Genomic DNA, 18772 nt, shown 5'->3' with positions numbered 1-18772 from the left:
GATGAATCAAGGCTTAAAACTCAAACCACATTAAAGATGATCGAAAACGATTAATGTAATATTTATCAGAGTTAACAAAAAGTTGTCATCTTCTCTCTACATTCTTTTATTTATTTTTCCTAACAAAAACCTATAGTGCAGTAAAGGTTAGGGATCATGTAACTGCCGTGTCATTTACAATGTCTGAGTGCTTCATTGATTGCTGGTCTCTTGACTCACCCTTATAACTAGCTGAAAGTTTATCTTCTCATTGATGAAAGTCATCCAGGAGGCAAGACTATAGAGTGCAGTGATGAAATGTCTAAAGACAAAAAATGTAATTGCAATTCACTGTGAAATTCTAATTGGGAATCTGTTTTAAGACTTCACAGTTGAGATGTAGTTCCATTTGTTTTCTATTGCTTGTAAGCCAGTATTTTAAAGCCCGCTGATTGCTGGAGGAAACTGAAGTGACAGACCTTGAATTTCTTTCCAGGTGATGTGATGACAAAATCTAGAAAATAGAGGTTTTTTCCTGATATGCTTTATCTTAACTGAAACCTTTCTCTTCCCAGGACCACATGCATTTTCAGCTTTCCCTTTTGGAGAGTAATGAAAAGTGCTGCATGTGTGAGGTCTTCTGCTCAGTCTTCAATAGAAATTACCTCATGTAACAAGACAATAACTTTCTGAAGTCGACATAACTATTTTCATTTTACAGTTGAAGAACCTGAGACTCAAGAAATATCCTGCTCAAGGTTTCAGAGCTAGAATATGGAAGGATTTGATCCATACAACCCTGTTTCTTTACTACTGATGTTACCGCTCCCCACCTACCCTAAAACCAGCCAAGGGGAAACATTGAAATTCCCCAAGTCATTGTTGCTGCTCCCTGTTAATCACCTTTATTTTCATATTCAAATACGTTCTTTGAATCTCATGTAATTTTGCTATTCTGCACACTTCTTCATGGATATCCCTTTACACCTGTTGTGACTTTGATCGTGGCCTTGGATGATTTCAGTATTTATGTTGACAACCTATTTTATACTCTGATCTCAACCTTTCTTAATGGCTTCTCAAAAGACTCTCACATTCACTCCAGAAAATCACACTTAGGGAGGCACCTGGACTTTGTAATTTTCCCCAGATGCTTCATGCATGAAACATTAAGTCTGACATCCTTTGGACGAAAGTGAATCTCTATACACAGCTTGGTTTCCAGGGAGATGCCAGGGATGTGCCCATTAGCAAGGTTCCTGTCTCTGAGTCAGCAGAAGCTATCGTTATGCCCTGTGTTCCTGCTGGGAGACAGAGGAACCAGCTCCCTGGTTTCTGGTATTTATTTGATAAACCTGAGTCCAGGGTACCCTTTTCTGTTACTGTTTTCAAAACTCTGAATTACTGTTATCTCTGTCAGACATTGATACATCTCTCTTACTCCTTAACTATTCTTGTTCATTACCTCATCAGTATTCCCTTATCTTAACCTCCCAGCCTACTAACTCTCTTAGATTATCACTTACTTGTCAATGATGATTTACTATTAATAATAGGAGTAATAATAACACCATTAATATAATTTATCATTGTTTAGCAATTATTCGTCATGCAGTGCAGACAGCACTTTATATGTTTTGTAAACTGAGTCTCAGAGAAGTAAAGCAGACCATCCAATGCCATATAGTTAATAAGACACATAGCTAAGATGAGAAAACAGGTCTGCCAGTGTCACTCCAAAGCCCTCGTTCTTTTTATTATATCTCCCTCACTAGCACCGACTCAGCTGACATGTACCTATGATCATCAATCACTCTCAGCTCTCTTATGTGCAAAGCTCTTCCTCTGAGTCGTCACCATACAGTTATGGTGAGTCTCCAGGGCTGTGTAACTACAGTCAGCTTCCATTCCTAGCCACCTCAGCTGTGACTGCAAACTTTACTTTCCCTTACAAACACTCCAGCAACCAAGTACCCATCATCAGACCAATGGCACATGCCTATTCACATACACTCAAAGCAGATAACTTTGCATCCTACTTTACAGAGATAATTCATGTTTTCAGACAAAAGATTTCTCAGCGTGCTATCCCCCCTTACCTCTTATTTGAAGCTATATGTATCTTCACAGCTATCCTTCCTGTTTTGGTAGAAAAGATGTCCACCAGCTTCTTGTACAAAGCTAATCTCTCTACCTGAGTTCCAGGTGTCAACCCCTCAGGACCTTGACCTCAACATTTTCCTCTTTTCCATAATTCCATGTACATATATCTTTTTAGCTCCACTAAATCTATGTATATGTAATTTTTAGGAATAATTTTTGCCTGCAAGTAACAGAACATTTCTATTGATGGCTTAAGAAAATAGGAGTCACTTTTTTTTTTACGTAGCAGAAAATCTGGAACTAGAAACTTGTGTCACGGATTTAATAGCTTAGAAATGTCAGGGACAATGTATTCTTAATTCTCTCAGCCCATCCTCTCATGTAAATATGCTGCTGCAGTTCCATGCATCACACCTTTTTAGAAAGCTCTCAGCAGACTTCCACCCTGATCTTATTGGCAAGAATTTACTTGTCAGTTGGTTTTGCAAACCTGTCAAAGATGCTTTAGCGATTGGGAGGGTGAGTACATAGTTTTTCAAGGCTAAATAATGAAGGCAGAAAGGAAGAAGGGAGTTGGGAAAGTGTACTAGTTAGTGAACCTATAGTGTCTGTCAAGGCACATATGTGTACTTTAGTGTCTTCTATATTTAAAAGAGGTGGGTTATTCAAAGAATGTGCCAGATCTGGATTGTCAGTTAGTGGCCCTGTATTCAGCCTGTGTCTTGTTCCTCCTCTGTAGTACCCGTACTGCTTCAGGCTTTACCCTTTGCAGGGGTTTGCTGGCAATCGAATTCCCTAATTTCTGGATCCATCTCTGTGGACTCTTGGAGCTGTGACCACCTCACAGGAGTTACCACTCCTCACCCACTTCTATATGACAACACTTGTTGGAACAATCGTGTATGCCAATCAGTCCTCTTAAATTTGCTTTGCAGTTGTTAGTTTTCACACTTTTTTCTCTACTATCATTGTAACACTGTATTTAGAAAGAAATTTTTAAATGTGTTGAATCTGCCTTCTTTAATTGAAAGTTTTGTCTTGTTACATTGGTTGATCATTTTTATGCCTGTATTTGCTGCTACATTTTGAATTATGGGAACAGAATTAATTTATCTATTTTATTTCAGTTCCCTAGTATCATGCACAGTTCTTGAATATGCAATTATTAATGAATGTGAATGGAAAAATTAACTAATTAAAGACTAAATGCTCACAAGGATTTGAAATTCAACTAGTAGGCTTGGAGTGCAGGATTGCCCCTTTACCAACCCTGTGAAGCAGTGAAATTTATTTATCTCAGATCTTAGTTTCTCTATCTTTAAATTAAGAATAATACTAGCCATTCTGGGTACTTCATGTTCTGTTTTAAGATTAAGTCATATAATAGATATAAACATGCTTTATGAATTACAAAATGCTTGCAGTTATCTGACACACTTTTCTTTGGATAATCATTATGTAGAATCTGACAAAAGGATTAATTAATCAATCTAAACCTACTGTCAGTCCTTTTGAAAGAAACTGACAAATTAATAAACATTCATCAAATGGTTATTGCATATTACTATGTACCAGACACTTCTCTTGGTAGCAGAAATATAGCAGTGACCATTAGATCGGTCTGAAGCATGAAGCATACCTTCTGGTAAGTGATACAAGGCAGGTGTATTCGTTTTCCGTTTGCTGCTGTAACAAATACCATAGACTTATTCTTCAAAACAACAAAAATTGATTATCTTTCATAGCCAAAAATCTGGCACACTTCACAGGTTAAAATCCAGATCTAGCCAGGGTTGTTCTTTTTGGGGGCTCTAGAGGAGAGTCTGTTTCCCTGCCCAACTTTGAGATGCTGCCACATTCCTTGGCTCATGGCCACATTCCTCCATCTTCAAAGCAGTAATATGAGGGTAAGTCCTTCTCACACACACTGCCATCTCTCTGGTTTGACACTGACTCTCCTACCTCTGTTTTTCACTTATGAGGATGCTGTAACTACATATTGGTTCACTCTGATAATCCAGAATACTCTATTTGGAGTCGGCTGATCAGAAATCTTAATTCCATCTATAACCTTACTTCTTTTCTATGTAAGGTAACTTATTCACAGATTCCAGAGATCAGAATGTGGGCATTGCTGGGAGGCTGTTAGTCTGCCTACCAGAGTATGCCTGTCCCTTAGCCCTCTGTACTCCTTTTCATCAAAAACTAACAAATTTCTTTCTTTGCTTCTTTGTGAGTCTGTACTATGCCAAACTTAATGGTAAAAATACAGACAACACAATTAAACTATGTTTCATTTATAGTTAAAATTAACAGCACTGCCTTACTCCTAAAACTCTTCATTTATTAAGTACTTTTGACTCAGTTAAGCTTTTGGAACACTTTTGAATTGTTATAAACGTTTTCTTCCTTGACTTTTCATAGTTTTATTTTATAATGAGATCAGGATGAGTTTTGCTGCTCTCTCGCCTTTTTTAAAAATACATTCATAGTGAAAAACCTGTGAATTCTTTCCCACAAACCACTTGATGGAATGGAAATTAGCAAGAATTAGATAATTCACTAGCATTGTCAATATTTTCTTAAAAATTTTATATTGGTTTTTATTTCTAAACTGAAATGTTTATTTTAAAAAGAACTTTTATATTATTTATAATATATAAATATATAAAATATGAATATAATGTTTGAGAAATACAAAAATCAAATTTACTAAGATTCCTTCAGGGCTGGGTACATGTATTTCTACTGCCAACCCAATAAGATGATGATTATTCCTATTTCCTCTTAACATATGAGTGAACTAATGATGAAAAAACTTTAAGTAGCATACCCAAGATACGCTCCTAGCAGGTAGTTGGTCAGGATCTGAACTGAGGACTAAGCAGCCCTTGGTCCCGGCTGCTCACACATATGAGGCAGGCACACCCCCCTGCCTAAAGTGTACGGACCTTTTCTATTGAAAAACAAGCTCATATCTTTATTTTGTTTTTTGGTTTTTTTTTTTTTTTTTTTTTTTTTTTTTTTTGGTGGTACGCGGGCTTCTCACTGTTGCAGCCTCTCCCGCTGCAGAGCACAGGCTCCGGACACACAGGCTCAGCGGCCGGGGCTCACGGGCCCAGCCACCCCGCGGCATGTGGGATCTTTCCGGACGGGGGCACGAACTCGTGTCCCCAGCATCGGGAGGCGGACTCTCAATCACTGCGCCACCAGGGAAGCCCAAGCTCATATCCTTAGAAAGAGCAGAAGAAATACCAATTTAAGCAAATAATTTACAAATCACACTAGACTCAAGTTACTTAAAAAATTTTTTTGATAAGTTGAAGTTTAAGACCAAACAAGGAGAAAAGTTGGGAAAGCAGTTACCATAGCACTCTATTATGCAATACATTGTGCAAATAATAATAATATTATACAACATATTTATACAAATAATGGGAATTGTAAAATTTTTTCAAAGAGTAAAATATTAGAAAAATGTCATAGAACCAGTAAAGAGCAAAAGAAAGAGATTACTGGAGCACAAAGCATTCAAGCATAAGAATCTTTTAAACAAATGGCATGGAGAGTCCCAAACCTCTGTGGATTTTGAATTTGACTGCTGGATACAGAACAGAATCTATGTTGCAAAAATTCATATGGGATAAACTTCTTTACAAATGGTTTTAAAAATTCTCGATTCTCCCTGAAGAAAACCAAGTCAGAAACTGCTCAGTGAACCACAAATGCCCACGGGCTATAAGGCTCAATGGGAATGAAAAGATTTATTCATCACTACAAATGCAGTGTGATGTCGCTGCAAAGATAGGATTCTGGAATCAGACAAACTTCACTCAAATCCAAACAGTAGTTCTGTGTAATCTTGAGCAGTTCAGCATCGCTCCGAATCAGAATGTGCATGTGTCTAAGATAGGAATTAACCAAAATCAAGTTTATAAAATGTTCAGCACATATACTAAATCTCAACATATTAAAACAATATATTCATTCGTCTGCAGACTATATCCTTAAGCACTGGAGAACCCAGTCTTTCTCCTAAGGAAAGATCAGTCTTGGAGGATAAAGAAGAAGTAATAGGCAATGCATTATGGTGCACAGTGATAAATGCTTTACTGGACTAAAAATACGGAGTGTCACCCACCCTGTCTGGGGTGTAATAAGGCATTTAGGAAGGGCAATACTTCCATCTTACATGTCAAGGATGAATAATAGTAATTTACCTGAGCAGTCTGGAAAGTATTTCAGACTAGAGAAATAGACTCAGAGTTAAGGTATACTGCATTAGCCCAGTAAAGCCCATTTCCAGAGAAGGGAGCGGGAGAATAAGAAATGCGGAGGCCAGAAAGAGAAGGAAAGACCTGATTAAGAAGTTCATTGCCTTTCTTTTTCTTCTCTGTAAAGATCAAGCAAGATTAGGTGCAACCCACATTTCATTTATCTCTTTCACTCTTTTTCTACATATACAGCTAGGAAAAAGTGAGCATTAAAATATTTATCAAGACACCAACAAATCAGAGTAACAGCTGCTTGTTAATGGAGTTGGAGGTGGTGGTAAGGGGTGAGATGAAGCAGTGACTATTTTTAAAATCAAAAGGAAACATATGGTATTTAATAACTGGTGTGTCCATGTCATGTGTACCATCTAAACTTCAGCCCTGGGTCCGGTTAAACAAATGGTAAATAAAGTTGTCATCATCATTTATATTAATTTTTCACCTTGAACTTACTTTGTAGTAGGTTAATATCCCCCCTAATCTGTGTGTGTATGTGTGTGTGTGTGTGTGTGTGTGTGTGTGTGCGCACATGAATATGTGCATGCAAGTGCTCGAGAACACTCTATATTCCAGCCATGAGCAATTGGGTTAAATGTTGAAACAAACCACATTATTTAATTTAATAGAATTAACTGATCCAAAGGTCAGTGATTCTGGCACCGTTAAGACTGTGTCATCAATCTAAAATGACCCACAATTCAGAGAAAATACCAGTAGTATAAGACTTTTCCAATTTTAAATCACTTTCGCATTATCAGATGTCATCCTCACAATGACACAGTGAGGTGGGTAAAGCAGGAACTCGGTTACACATGCTCTGAACGTCCATTTCTACCAGCTGCTATACCTCCAGGAGCCAAAGAGGCAAGGATTAACATGACCTATACCTGGAAATGAGAAAACTGAGAGCTAGTGAGATAATATTTACCTTGATGACTTAAAAATAATATGTGCTACTTCAAAATTAAAAATACAAACAACTATAGGCAAATATAGAATTTTACTGCTAAGATATTCTACAAGTTGAATTAAAAAGAATTAAGAATGTTAGACATTATGCCCTCACAAATTCTCTAAAGTTTCAAGTTGAATTAAAAAGAATTAAGAATGTTAGACATTATGCCCTCCCAAATTCTCTAAAGTATTCAAGTGGTAGAACTAGTTTCTTCTCCTAAAAGCCTTTATTTCGGTAGGCTGTTTGGAATTACAGAAGATTAAAATTTACTATTGGACTCATCAATTGCAATGTGTCTATCTAGTTAAACCCTAAACTAGAATTTCTAGACAGGAGGTAATGACATTTTCTAAATTAGAAAAAAAAACAAAAACAAAACATAAACTAATGTTTACTTTTTAGCCATAATTTCTTCAAAATGTACTCCATATCTCTGCAAGAATTACTACCGATATAATACTATTATATACACAATTGGGATACATTTTATACAGTCTAGTCATAGGATTCTAGCATTTTACAAAATATGACGAAATGTAAACAAGCACAAATGTCTCATTTATTTAGAAAGAATTGTATGTGCAAAGCACTGAGCCAAGTTCTGTAAAAGCATGCAAGATAAAGTCTCTGTCCTCCAGAGCTGATAATCTAGGACAGAAAATATGGCCCATACATGTGGAAGAGTTTTTGTTTCAAATTACTAAGTAATTAAAATCAGAAAGAAGAGTAATTTGAATAATTCAAATATAAGAATGTTCAGGGAAGGTAAACACAATGTTTGCTGAGGGGTCAGGGCGAGTTTTATTGGAGGAATTGGCACCTTGAAGAATATAAGTTTCCAATAATAATTCAAAGGAATCTTAATAAGCCATTGCTTATTAAGTGTGATTCAAAGATGATTTTTTCAAAATCTTTTCTTAATGAGGTGCTTTAATTTTGATGCTTAAAGCTGGAAGAGAACTGATTCATTCATTATTTCATTCATTTATTTATGCATACAATAAATAATCATTGAGTATTATTGTGCACCGTGCATTGTTCTGTTTGCTCATGATGGACCCAGTGCAGATAAGATTTCTGCTCTCTTAGAGCTTGTGTATCATTTGAAGAATCAAATAATAAAGAAGCAAATAAAGACAATAAGATGGTAAATGCAAATTCATTTTCGATTTGAAAAAAAACACAGAAAATAATGATGATATGATTAGTAGTAATGACACAGAGGCAGAGAAGAGAGACTAGAGTGTTAGTCAGATAAAGCCTCTTTGAAACAGATGGAGACAGTGACATGAAACTCTGAGGAAAGAGTTTTCCTAGTCTAGAAACATGACAGTGCAGAGACAAGCTAGGAAGAAGCATGGTGTTTGAGAAATAGAAAGAAGGTCAGCGTGGCGGGAATGGAAGGGGATAGGTGGAGAGCGATAGGAGTTGAAGTCTCAGAGATAAGTAGCCCTGTCAGGGCCTTGTTGCACAGAAAAAAGGATTTAAATTTTATACTACAAGTGATGGAAAACGCTTGGAGGATTTTAAAGGAGAAAGGAATGATATGATGAGATTTATAATTTTAAGAAATTCACTGTATTTGATGCATGAAAATTGCATTGCATGGTAGCAAGAATGAAATCTGAGATGAGTAACTGGAATCATTCAAGAAAGAGATGATGTAGTCTTGCATTACTGTGGTCAAGACAGTGGGAATGGAAAGTTTTCAGGGGTAGATCAAACTGTTGAGAAGATTGGATGGGAAGAGATAAAAGAGTCCAGAATATTTCCTTCTCCTAACTCTGCTGGGAAGACTGAACAACAAAGCCATTTGCAATTGTTAAAATTAGGGTTCAAAAGTCATTCACACTTTTATTCAACAGTGGTAAAAACTTACTATTGAACATTTTTGTTATTGATCATCCCAAGGTCTGGACTGCAAATTTGGCATTGATGTAAAACAGACATGACAACTCTCCTCCCTAAATTTCTCCCACTAAGTTCTGACTAATAATAGCAAGGACATTCTGTCCCAAGTAGCATTGAACATATCAGGAATGTCAACTGTAAATTGAGTTTTAGATGTTCATGATGTAGATAGAATTTAATCTGAATCATGCCATAGCAGGATCAAAAAAGACCTTCTCTACCATCAAGTGACTTTTAAAATTCTGCATTAAAAATTGAACTAAATGTATTAATATTATAATTGAACTTTTACTTGAACACATGTTTGAGACTATCTCATGCTCTAATTTCTAACTTATTTCTTGAAAGAAAAATGTAGAATTTTGACTTTTTTGTGGTACCATATTAATAATGTACCTTTTATTTTCTGTTTTTTCTCCCATATCTCACTTTCCATTTTCCTACTGGTAATTGCTCCATCTTGTATATAAACTCCTTGCGCCCAATTTCTTATCTCAAGATTAACCTCTGGGAGACTACAGTTGAAAGCAAAATGTTATCAAATTGTTTCTACTTTTATAACTCTGTAAGTGACAAAAACAAATGGACATTTGTAAAAGATATAGCAAAGGGTATTTTGTTGTTACTGTTAGCCCCTCCCCATTTTTTCTGTTTCATTTTGTAATAACAATACCACATGCATATATATTTGCCTCTAAATTCTAAATTCAGAAAAAATAAGGACTACTCCTATATTCTCAGCGTTATATTCTTACCAGTTATCACAGTGCCTGGATCATACCTACTTCCTACAAGACCAGTGTGTTGGCCGCAATGTGGAATAAACTGATGAATTAGAGTTCTTGCCTCCAATGACCTCAAACCCTAGTAGAATAAATAACATACTCCTCATTAACACAAAGTAGCAATTGCTAAGTGCCTTAAGACATGGAGTGGTGGAGGAGTGCTTTCTCATTGTTATTATACCTACTTATTAGTAGGAAAGAATAATTGACTTTTATTTGTTAAATTTTAATTTACACAGCATTTTCCTATAGAATTTTTTTTTCTGATACTTGAGACTACCTGCCTTCACATTGCTTAACCATCAGAACTCAGAACTAAAACCATTTATGTGAACATCTTTATTCCAGGTAATTCTTGCCTAAGAAGATAAGGCTGTAAACCAATAACTAAACGCGCTGCTTACGTTAGAAAATTTAAGCATACCAAGGTGACTGGACAACAATTTGCTCATCGGGGATGTTATGTTGAGAAACTCAGACCCTTCCTGAAAGAGCCTACTAACCACATAATTTGGAATTAAATGCTATTGTTTTCTTTAAAATATTCGGAACTGAATTGGTCTAACATTATACAAGTGACGCCCCTAGATAATAAGTGTTTTGACTTTATTTATTGAGAAAAGTAAATACTTTGTAAGTTGTTATGACTCCTTACAGTAAAAATGAACATTCCTGTTCTTATTGTGGATATTTTTTAAAGCAAGTACAGAAAAATTATTAGGGGTTAGTTTAAACTGGAATAAGGAACACTTTTAAAGTAGATTAATGTCCCATCTTGCATGCCCTTGTGAGTCTGTACATGCTCTATCCTCTCTGACTAGAATGCCTATTCCACTTCTGCCTTTGTGCTAAACTTTTCCTTCAGGACTTAGATTAAGGTCTATTATTTTCCCAAAGGATAAAAGCTGGCATATTTTATATTCACAGGAAAAAAATAAGACTGTAATCCCCAGCCTTCCTTGAAGTTGGAATCATGCCATTGGAATTGGCAGACATGGCAGTAAAATATCTTGTCCACAATCAATCTCTCTTCCCTTTCCATGGTGACCATTCCAGGCCACATGCTTAAGTCTTAGAGTCACTGCCTTAGGAGAATCCAACCCTCACTGGACTATTACGTAATTTAAAATCAAGCTTTATTACAGTGTCACAGAAACTTTGGAGTTGTTATAGCAGCTAGCATTAATTACACTAGTAACAAGTTGAGTCAGATATTTAGTACTTTGGCTTATGAATTTATTGTATCACAGTGACAGTAATTGCAGTTGTCTATTTAATTGCATGTTCCACACACAGACTATGAGCAATCTGAGAACAGCTGCAGGCCTATTCTTTTGCTCTGACACCTGTACAGTTTCTGGCATATTCTAAGGTTGCAATAAATGTCTGAATGCATAAATCAAGAGATGAAGACCTATAAATAAATGTTGCTCTTTGCCGAGTGGTCATGACAATATGGGAGTAACCAGTCCTCTTTCCAGCATTCTACCTCTGTCAGTGGAACAGTAACTTCCATTATGTGTGAGATAATAAAGACAAACTTCCACTCTTCTGTTTAATTGATGTCACTTCTTCTTCCAAGGATAAAAGAATGACTTACCTTTTGGGTCAGTCACATTGGTGAAAAAGCTCGGCATGAGGAAAAACATGACATAGTTGTATCAACTCATGTCAAAGAGATAGGGCAGACTTACGAAAATGCAGGAAAGTGTTAGTCAATTATTTAGGCTGAAACATCAGGTAAACTTAAGAGCAGTGAAATGAAGCTGTAAAGTATTTTAGGGACTTGATCAAGGAAGGTCTCAAATACATTTATTAGGAAAATACTGGAAGTCAGACATGCTTTAGGATTAGCCTCACAGTTTCCTGAGGGATGGACAGGAGGCATGAGAGAAGCCAAGAGTCTTACTGGGAAAGCATCACCACTGTCCCCGAAGATTCACCGAGAATCAGGTAGCCATTTGAAACTCTGAACGTGCCAAGCCTCATAAGTAGGATTCTACTTTTTACTGTTACCTTTCATTTTCACTCGTCATTAATTTTTCTAAACAAGAAAACCAGACTCTAAAGACAAAGTACAGTATTTGAAAGCAATGTCATACCTTTCTAGGGAAAAAAAGGCCCATTGAGTATGTAAGACATTGAACAATGGTCATTGTTTGACTTGGTGGATTACTGACACATGTTTGTAAAAGATTCTGTTCTGAAAGGAAGCAAACATTCTCCTGAAAGACTGGCTTCTTTTCTCTCCGATTTTAGTCCCCTTTTTCTAACTCTGCTATTATGTTGTTCCAGCTTTTAAAAGGAATATTTTACTACCTCTCCTCACACCAGCTAATACTTTCACAGCCAACCTATTTAGAAGGTCACTTACATTATAGTCTCTTTCAATCCAGAGAGTGACACCCAGAAAAAAGTCTCCCAGTACACCCGCATTGCTTCAGTCAGGTCACACAGATTGTGCTGCAAGTGTGTCTTCTGTAACAGCTTAGCATTCAGAAAACCTGGCACTAAGTAGGTCCAGGAGAAAGGCTTCCTGATATATTTATGGTCATTTATAATGTAGACAGCCATGTTGAGCAATGAAAGCTGAGGCATTTCTAAAACTAAAGAAATAGCATAAAAACTGTGCCTTTAATCAGCATGTCACATGATTTTTCACGCATTGTTTTAAGCAAAAAATTTCATTTAAAAGCATTTTATTCCTGCCAATACTTCTCTGGGGGAATGTTGAGAAATCTAAATATCAAATCAAGCATGAAATGTTGCACAATTTCTAATTACCAAGTCCTATGAAAAGAGTAGATCTGATTGGATGTAACAGCAAGAGTCCTATGGCATGATGTATTAAGAACACCTCTTGCCAGGCAAAGTGACATCTAAAGATGCTGACACAATCTCCCACTTAAGATGGTTAAAGTTTGCTTAGGGTAAAGCCAATAAATTCAGAGTAAAATGTGCTGTCAGCTAAAAGGTAACTGTGCCGAATGGGCCTCAGAAGTTTCTTGTTTTTGTTTGTTTTGCTTTTCTAATCTCCTGCCAGCATCATTATCACAGCGTTCATTTTCCCAATGGCTTCTTGTTAATCTATACAGGATGCAAAAGGTATATTAAAATGCACTCATCCTTTGCTAACCTGGACTTTAATGAATACTGGCAGGTATTTGTTTCCATTAAAGGACAACATGTCCTGGGCAACCAGTGTCCAAATCTATTTAGTGAATATCTTGGAAATAAAAGTTTAATATGCTATTGTTGCCATTACCTTTTATTGCATGTGGCTCCTGTCTTACCCTGAACACAACCTGCCTTGTGGATGTTATTGTATTTGTCTTCACAGTACAGTGTGCTGTTGTCAACTCTTATTATCCCTGCTTCACAGATGCCAACACAGACACACTGGCATTCTGTGACTTCCTCAATGTCAGTGTTAGAGAGGATTAATGAGTCACCGTGGTACACAATCCAGGTTGACAAGTCTACCGATGTTGACAACAAGGCAACAATGCTTGTTTTTGTGTGATGTATTTTTCAGGAGGATGTGCATGAGGATATGTTATGTGCACTTTTGTTGCCAACCAACACGACAGCTGCAGAACTATTCAAGTCTTCTTGAATTATTACATATCAGGAAAACTGAATTGGTCATTTTGTGTGGGAATATGCACGGACAGAGCAGATGCCATGACTGGACGGCTTCCTGGTTTTACTACTCGGGTCAAAGAGTTCGCTCCTGACTGTGAGTCTACACAGTGTGTCATCCATAGAGAAGTGCTGGTTAGCCGAAAAATGTCACCTGGACTTAACAACGCTTTGCAGGATGTGATGAAAATTATCAACCACATTAAAGTACATGCCCTTAACTCACATCTGTTCACGCAGCTCTGTGAGGAGCTGGACGCAAAGCACACACGTCTTCTCTTATACACAGAAGTAAGATGGCTTTCTAGAGGTAGATCACTGGCCGGAGTTTCTGAGTTATGAGAGCCGCTCCAGAGATTTCTTTTAGAAAAACAGTCACCACTGGCAGCACATTTCAGTGACACAGAATGGGTCGCAAAACTTGCTTACTTGTGTGACATATTCAACCTGCTCAACGAACTCAATCTGTCACTTCAGGGGAGAATGCCAACTGTGTTCAAGTTGGCAGATAAGTTGGCTACGTTCAAAGTCAAACTGGAATTATGGGGGCGACGAGTGAACATTGGGATTTTTGACATGTTTCAAACATTAGCAGAGATTTTGAAAGAGACTGAGCCAGGGCCTTCTTTCTCCCAGCTGGTGCACGATCACCTATCTCAGCTTTCAAAAGAGTTTGAGCATTACTTCCCAACCACAAAAGACCCCCGAACTGGGAAGGAATGGATCCGTGACCCATTTGGGAATAAGCCAGGTAAATGACTTTGACTTTCCATGCTAGAAGAGGATCAACTGCTTGAGATCACAAATGACGGTGGTCTTAAAAGTATGTTTGAGGTAACTTCAAATCTCCATACGTTCTGGATTAAAGTCAAGGTGGAATAGCCTGAGATTGTCACAAAAGCACTGAAAAGCCTGCTTCCATTTCCAACATCCTGTCTTTGTGAAGCAGGGTTTTCTGCAGTGACAGCAACCAAAACGAGACTACGGAGTAGACTGGACATAAGCAACGCACTTCGGTGTCACTGTCTCCCATCACCCCCAGATGGGACCATCTAGTTGCAGGAAAACAAGCTCCGGGCCTCCACTGATTCTGCATTATGGTGAGTTGTATAATTATTTCATTATATACTACAAGTAATAATAATAGAAATAAAGTGCACAATAAATGTAACGTGCTTGAATCATCCCAAAACCATCCCCCCTGCCCTGGTCCATGGAAAAATTATCTTCCATGAAACTGGTCCCTGGTGCCAAAAAGATTGTGATGTACTTTGAATTCCTCTCTACTTGTACTCTTACATTAATGAAACATAGATTCTGAGTTAAAATCATACATATAAGATTTCATTGTGTAATTGAGTATCTTTTAAACAGCACTTTATTATGAGATTGACACCAATGAGAATTGTTCTAAATATGAAGCAATTAGTAGCCAGTAAATTTCATCTTTCATAAAGTAAAGGTGACAACAGAGCCATTAGAAACCAAAGTTCCATTAAAAAGTTCAATAAAAATTAACTACCTCTTTCTCAGTTGAAAATAAGCAATTAAATATTAATAATTGGTGAAACATACATATGTTTTTACATATATATATATATTTGTGGGAAGATCATCACTTCTATCACAGTTAAGAATGGTGATACAGATTGTACAAAGACCTTTGACTTCCAAGTATCTTACATTTTGCTAACCTTTCATACCTGTACCTGTTTATTTGAAAGAAGTGGTAAGATGATTCTACTGTAAAAATTTCTATAAAATTTTCATATTTCATAATGGAAAAAAGAATGTTAAGTATGCTGGATCAAAGGGTAAGTTTTTATACTTATAAATCAAAAAAGGAAACAACAATTTTGTTTGCACATAAACCAAACTATAATGTTTTACAGATTGAAAGCATGACTGAAATATCAAAATGTTAGAAGGTATTTGGTTTTATTTAACTCTAATTCAGTTGTGAACATTACTGCTGAAATTTAATGCCCCAAATTTGTGTTTGAATTAAAAATGTTCAGGTCAGATGAACTGAAAAAGCCTTTTTACAATATCCTTAATAGACAAATTGAAAGTTTTTTGATGCAATAGGTACAGCTCAGACTAAGCAAATAAAATAAATTTTCTATTATCTAATACTTTTCAGTGGACTAATCTTTTGAAAAGTGAGTTAAAATTACCTATTTAGACTAGTTTAAAGAAAATCAGAAGACCTTTAAAATAAGGTAATTTAAATAGAGCTTGACAAGTTAGTCTTCTGAATTCTTTTAAGTTTATTCTAAGCACTCATCAGTTTACATAATGCTTACTAGAGTCTGCCGTAGCATAAACTAAGCTATTTGAAGTCCAAATCAGGAATTTGCATGGCAAGCTTATAAATTACATATAATAGAATCACTGAGCCATTGGAACCTTAGATATTATCTAGTTCAATTCTCTTCAGTTGAGAGAGGAGGAAATTAAAGGTGCTAAAAATTTTAAAGAGCTTTCACATACATCATTTCACTCATTCTCACAGCAGCTTCAAGAAGGGACATAGATAGTAGTCATGTCATTTTACAAATGAAGGTCACACACTGAGGCTATATCTTCTGGTTGTTCCCTGGAGGCAACAAGTGACTCCAGGGGACTGTTAAGGATAGTGGGATCTTGAAGGCAGGTGCAGAACATTCAGGAGTATCTGTAGAGATGAATGGTGATTGGGAATCACCAAAAATCTACAGGGCAATTTCACAAAAGGAGACTCAGTTGGGTTGTCCATTGGCTGTGGCATTGTGAGCCTTAGGGTTTCAAGAGAGGTCGTTTAGCTGCTCAAGGTAAAAGATCAGGGTAAAATTGTTGGACAAATGGTGAAGTCAACCATCAGTGTCCAAGTCAGCCACAAGAACTGAAGAGCTGAGCAGAGTGTATTCCCTACCAACAAGTGGAAGAAACCAATGATGGGGCTGTTTGTTACAGGAGCTCCAGCAGAAGACTGGGGAGGCTGAAAATGCAATTATTATGAGGAATTGGAGCCAAGACAAACTTGGGTGTGAGGCCAGGCTCTGCATCTTTCTTTTGGCTTTGGACTTGGAGAAAAATCACTTATTTCTCTAATCCTTAGTTTTCTCAAATTCTGTCTTCAGACAGTTTGAAGCTTGAATTGTACAATTCATGTTAAAATGCTTGTAGCAAAGTGCTTGGTACAGAAAAGCTCAAAAATAACAAATAATGAGCTGTTATTATCATTATCATTTAAAATCTGCCCCTTTTGTCTAGAAGTATTTATTTTTAACTGAGCCAGTCCTCTAAGCAGTAAGGTGCATCTGAACATGGAGTTAGCATGCAGCAAAGGGCTGGAATATATTCCTCGTAACTTAAAGTGTCTGATCCAAAGTTATTGGAGACAGAACAGAAAGCAAGTTTCCTTCCTTCCAAGTTTAGGAGAGCAAAATTTGCCACCCAACAGTGTGTCTCTTTGGCATGAGGATTCTTTTGGGCTGGGTAATCTTGAAAAACAGAAGACTCAGGAAGTTTTTCTTTTTACCTCCCCTTTAACTGTCTAAAAGAATTTGGATAGGGTGCCTGCATCAGGAGGAGAGCCATTACTAAAGATCACTTTTTTTAACATAAAAAATAATTATCTGCATGGCAGGGCAATCATTTGGTTACCAAACATTTGCTCTTCCCACCTCCCTGTGAATTATCTTCCTCACCTTTGAAATACCAGATTCCTACCCATTTCTCCTTTGATCACATAGCATATAAGCAATTGCCTGGCTGTCCGGAGGTCTCATATTCTTATAGAGCCCCCACAGGTATGTAATTAGTTTTTTTTCCTGTTTATCTGTCTCATATAAATTTAATTCTTAGACCAGCCCAAAGAAACTAGAAGGGGAGAGAAAAAATTTTTCTCACCAACACAAGTCATTTATTTCCCTTTAATAAGGCATTGTAGCTTTATAAACTCTTTTTAAATTAAAAAAGAAATTCTTTTGTTATTCTCAAAGCTGTATTTAAATTAACCCACAAATATCCATTAGAATATCCATAAATATTATTGTTAATCTCATGGAAATATCACTGCTTATGGTAAATTGCTAATTCAATGTAAAAATGGGAGACACTCATAAAATATTTTAATCATCCACCTTGTGGAGTTTGAATATTATTCAACCATAAAAAAGGAAATTCTGCCATTTGTGACAACATGGATGAAACTTGTGGGTATTATGCTAAGTGAAATAAGTCAGACAGAGAAAGACAAACATTATATGATCCCACTTATATGTGGAATCTAAAAGAGGTAAACTAATAGAAACACAGAGTAGATTGGTGGTTGACAGGGGCTAGGGGGTGGGGAAAATTGGGAGATGTAGGTCAAAGGTTACGAAATTTCAGTTATAAAATGAGTACGTTCTGGACATCTAACATACATCATGGTGATTACAGTTAAAAATACTGTATTATATACTTGAAATTTGTTAAGAAAGTTAATGTTCTCACCACACACACAAAAAAAATCGTGACTGTGGGAGGTGATGGATGTTAACTAACTCTACTGTGGTAATCATTTCACAATATATACATATATCCAACAATTAAGGTGTTATTTGTTAATTATATCTCAAAAAAGCTGGAAAAATGAAAAAGAAAAGCCCTCTGAAACAGTGTAAGAAGAGCAAAGCCTGTGAATGGTGTGAAAAATGAGGGGATGGATTAAAACTGCTCTTGGTTATTTACTAAAAAATTATAATTTTATTTGATTTTTATTTTATTTTAATCATGAGACATGTTAGCAATAGGTCTGTGCTGGTATGTACAGCGTAAGCTTAGTTAGCCACGCTTAATGAGGCCAACTCAAAGTTTGACCTTATTATGTCAGACACTAAGGAAGGCAAGTAATCAAGAAAAGAGGATGGCCAAGATTGAGCTGCAGAAGATTCCATGAAGCATAGCTGGTCCTGTTCTTATTACCATTATTTTCCCTTCCAACTAGGTCAAACCTGAAGATTGTCCATGTATGGTTAGCCTACACTGATGTTCTCTCTTTGCAACCCCTATCCCAATATAATTCTATTGATTGTATCCAGCCTAGACTTATACATTCTTTTCACTCCTTTGGGGTTAAGAAAAATTTGCCTAGT

General features: G+C 36.6%; 1 long non-coding RNA gene across 2 annotated transcripts in view; it reads left to right on the top strand.

Moving 5' to 3' along the window:
- Positions 1-18772, top strand: part of LOC307190799 — a 380676-nt gene that overhangs the window by 254195 nt on the left and 107709 nt on the right. Inside the window, exon 5 of one of the 2 annotated variants that reach the window (XR_013829543.1) lies at positions 13543-14749. This is a non-coding gene — a long non-coding RNA (uncharacterized lncRNA). Of the gene's footprint in view, positions 1-13542; positions 15178-18772 lie in introns of those variants that run through there. The other variant, XR_013829544.1, reaches the window with a different exon arrangement.

The sequence above is a fragment of the Stenella coeruleoalba genome (genome assembly GCF_951394435.1).
Source record: "Stenella coeruleoalba genome assembly, chromosome: 8".
Lineage (NCBI taxonomy): Eukaryota > Metazoa > Chordata > Mammalia > Artiodactyla > Delphinidae > Stenella > Stenella coeruleoalba.
The sequence above is the reverse complement of the archived record's forward strand: the minus strand, read 5'-3'. Positions and strand labels throughout refer to the sequence as shown.